The sequence below is a fragment of the Cebus imitator genome, unplaced genomic scaffold, assembly GCF_001604975.1.
Source record: "Cebus imitator isolate Cc_AM_T3 unplaced genomic scaffold, Cebus_imitator-1.0 Scaffold140, whole genome shotgun sequence".
Classification (NCBI taxonomy): domain Eukaryota; kingdom Metazoa; phylum Chordata; class Mammalia; order Primates; family Cebidae; genus Cebus; species Cebus imitator.
The window spans coordinates 62,323-66,679 of record NW_016107455.1 but is presented as its reverse complement, the minus strand read 5'-3'; positions in this window follow the sequence as shown (position 1 = coordinate 66,679).

The following is a 4,357-nucleotide window of genomic DNA, read 5'->3' as shown; positions in this document are numbered from 1 at the left end:
GTTGACCAGGATGGTCTCGATCTCTTGACCTCGTGATCCACCCGCCTCGGCCTCCCAAAGTGCTGGGATTACAGGCTTGAGCCACCGCGCCCGGCCAACAATAGGTTTTTTGTTTTGTTTTGTTGAGACTGGGCCTTGCTATATTGCCCAGGCTGGTCTTGAACTCCTGGGCTTCTCACTTCAGTTCTCCTGAGTAGCTGGAACTACAGGTGTGCACCACTGAGCCTAATAACAGGGTGTTTGGAAATTTGGAGGTTTTTTTCCCTTGTATAGTTTGTTCTTCTGAGAGCTTTTCCTGTTCGCTTTAGTTCCTCCCTACAGTGTTAAAGGCTTAACTCAGATCCAGGCTTATCTCATAATCCATGTCATTTTGTTATGATTAAGAGTGGGAGAACGAAAAACAAATTAGATACTCTGAGTCACTGAAGTCACAATGAGATTCATTTGGTGACCTGGATTGGTCATTAGTTTGGAAACCCCAAGTTTCTGTATCTGCGCGTCTTTTCTCTGTGGCTGTTCATATTCCTCAGAAAAGACTCTTCTAATCTTCCAATTAGAGGATATAGGTTTTACTTCTAGCATTCTGGGAGCCGAGCAATAGAAGAGGGTTAAGGAAGGTCTTAGCTTTCAGTACATCTACAGTCACATAATCCCACCTTCCAGGGTAGTCTTCAGCTGTGCTAATCAGCCTCCCTCCAGGCAAAGGCGTTCTGTCATTCCTTCTTTCAAGAATAATCCCCCAATCAACAGCTAGGGTATAGGAGAAGCAGGAATGCCATGGAGTAGAATACTGGAGGGCATTTGGCACCCAACTGCTTCTCAGCTTTTATCTAATCCTCCTTAAATTCCACTCCCATACCATCTCTAATTTTAGAGTTGCTTGTAGTTTCCAATGCCTAAGTATTTTGAGGATCCTCTGGTGAGAATGTGGTTGGTGCCCCACTGCTGTCTCAGAATTCTGCTTCTCTGTTGTGTTAACTCCTTTGGCCCATATGTTCATGTCTTCCAAACTGTTGCTGCTGTTGTCTTCCCTTCCCCAACTCTTCTCCCCTCCATTAATTTTTTCCTTGTTTTTTTTTTTTTTTTTTTTTTAATAAGATGGGGTTTCACCATGTTGATCAGACTGGTCTTGAACTCTCGACTTCAGGTGATCTGCCCACCTTGGCTTCCAAAGTGCTTGGATTACAGGCATGAGCCACCACGCTTGGTGCCCTCCATTAATTTTTTAAAAAATAAATATTAAAAAATATATATTGAAGCCAGGCATAGTGGCTCATGCCTGTAATCACAGCACTTTGGGAGGCTAAGGTAGGCAGATCATTTGAGGTTAGGAGTTCAACTCCAGCCTGGCTAACATGGAGAAACCCCATCTCTACTAAAAATTTAAAAATTAGCCAGGTGTGTTGGTGGGCACCTGTAGTCCCAGATACTTGGTAGGCTGAGGTAGGAGAATCACTTGAACCCAGGTGGTGGAGGTTGCAGTGAGCCAAGATTGTGCCACTGCACTCCAGTCTGGGTGATAGAGTGAGACTAAGTCTCTCTCTCTCTGTCTCTCCATATATATATATGTATATAAAACTTTTAATTGGGGCTTTTGGTTGGAAGTGAGATAAATTAGCTTTGTATGCATCTTAACTTGGAAGACTAGTTGATTCTGCATCTTAACTTGGAAGTATCTTACTTTTCAAATTTAATTCTTTCTCTCCCTCTTTGGTTTGAAGGTTATAAACTCTTATCTTCTCTCTTTTAGAATATTAATCATTTGACATGCATACTTTATATAAAATCTAAAATTATTGGCCAGGGGCGGTGACTCATGCCTGTAATTCCAGCACTTTGGGAGGCCAAGGTGGGCTGATTGCTTGAAGTCAGAAGTTCGAGACCAGCCTAGCCAACATGATGAAACCCCATTTCTACTAAAAATACAAAAAATTAACCGGGCTTGGTGGCATGTGCCTTTAATCCCAGCTACTTGGAAGGCTGAGGCAGGAGAATTGCTTGAACCCAGGAAGCGGAGGTCGCAGTGAGCCAAGATCGTGTTATTGTGCCCCAGCTTGGGCAATAAGAGCATAACTCTGTCTCCAAAAAAAAAAAAAATCTAAAATTATTCAAGTTTTCTACCATTCTTCTCATATCAATCATCCCCTTCTGTCTTACATAGTCCATTATTTCTATTTAGTTATTTTTTATAGTTCTCTCAAGTTAAACATTACGACTATATTTTTTGTGCAGTTAATGTTTGATGTATCTACTTGCTTACCGATTTATGGGCACACAACTCCTTCTTTCATCCCATTTCCAGGATCACTCATTATCCTATGAAGGACTTATGAATTGAATGATTTGAGCCTTTCATGAATTCTGGAAATGCCTCAGCCAATACCTCTGGAAAGAGCTGAGCATGGGCAACATAGCAACACTCTGTCTCTAAACATTTTTTTAAAAGGTCTATTTCTATCTCTCTAGACTCCCTCCTAGAATTCGGAGTAGACCTATGTTATATACTTCATACTTTATTCTATCCTCTAGGTTTTCAAACCTCTATTTTACTTGCCTCTGATCTGAATTCTGGGTATTTCTTCAGCTCTATCTTCAGTTTTTCATTTCACTAATCCGCTCTTTGACTGTGTCCAGTCAACACAGATGATGTTTAGCCCGTCCTCTGAATTTGGTTTACTTTTATAAAAAGTAAAACACAACAAAACCAAATTTATCTGTCATCTTTTTATTTGAGACAAATAGGAGAGAATGGGGTGGAGGAGAGTATATGGCTAAGGGAATTTTTTAAAAGATAAGGATCAAGATGTGGCAAGACCCTATCTCTACAAAGAATAAAAAAGTGGCCGGGTGTGGCGGCTCACACCTGTAATCCCAGCACTTTGGGAGGGTGAGGCAGGCAGATCACGAGGTCAGGTTATCGAGACCATTTTGGCCGACATGGTGAAATCCCATCTCTACTAAAATACAAAAAATTAGCCAGGCATGGTGGCATGTGCCTATAGTCCCAGCTACTCAAGAGGCTGAGGCAGAGGAATTGCTTGAAGCTGGGAGGCAAACAGAGTTTGCAGTGAGCTGAGATCGCGCCATTGCCCTCCAGCCTAGCGACAGAGCAAGACTCCGTCTCAAAAACATAAAATAAATAATAAATAAATAAATAAATAAGTTAGCTCAGTGGGTGGGGTATGCCTGTAGTCTCAACTACTTTGGAGGCTGAGGCAGGAGGATCTCTTGAGTCCAGGAGGTCAAGGTTGCGGTGAGCTGTGATCATGCCACTGCACTCCAGCCTGAGTGACAGAGCAAGACTTCATCTCAAAAAGATATAAAAAATAAAAATAGAAAACAGTGAAATCACCAACAGAAAACACAAAAATGTAAAAACCAAGGCACTAGACAGACCTTGAAGTTCTATTTACATTACGAGCAGAAACAAGATGGCAGAGTGTTGCTTTGTTTGACCTCAGCTGGGAATGCGCATTGGATGACTCAAGTTTTCACCACGTTGTGTATGTCCCTGAATTACCCAAAAAATGCTGAGAAAGTGCCAAGAGTATTAATTTTGAGTCACACATAAATTTTAGCAACTAGGAGAATTCGCAAATACAAAATCTCCATGTAATGAGACTATACTAATGTTGGAAACCATTTGGGGAAAGGGGCTCTATTTCTGCTGGGGGTCAGACTGAGAGGACAGGACCTAAGCTGGGCACTGCTTAGTTGTAGTTCATTCATTCCTGCTCTATGATATCCCATTGTGTGAATACCCACAATTATTGATCTGTTCTACCGGTGATAGACATTTGGGTTGTTTCCAGATACTTGGCTGTCTTAGTTAATACTTGATATTTTCTGTTTTTTACAAAATTTTTTAGCCATTCAGATGTAGTAGTATCGCACTGTGGCTTCAATTTGAACTGCTGATGATAAACGAGGTCGTACGTTTTTTATATGTTTATTAGCCATTTGGATGTTTTCTTTTGTGAAGTGTCTGTTCAAGTTGTTTGCCCACCTGCAAAAATTGAGTTTTCTATCCTTTTCTTACTGATTTTTAGTTATATATCCCGAATATGAGTTATTTGTCAGTTAAATGTACTATGAATATCTCCTACTCTATGGCTTTCACTCTCACTCTTTTAAGGATGTCTTGTGAAGAAGAAAAGTTCTTTTTGTGTCCTGTTGAAACAATCTTTGCTTACTCCAAGGCTATTAAGGTATACTCCTACTTTTTCTTCTAAAAAGCTTTATTAGGCCAGCTGTGGTGGCTCACACCTGTAATCCCAGCACTTTGGGAAGCTGAGGTGGGTGGATCACTTGAGGTCAGGAGTTTGAGACCAGCCTAGCCATTATGGCAAAACCCTGT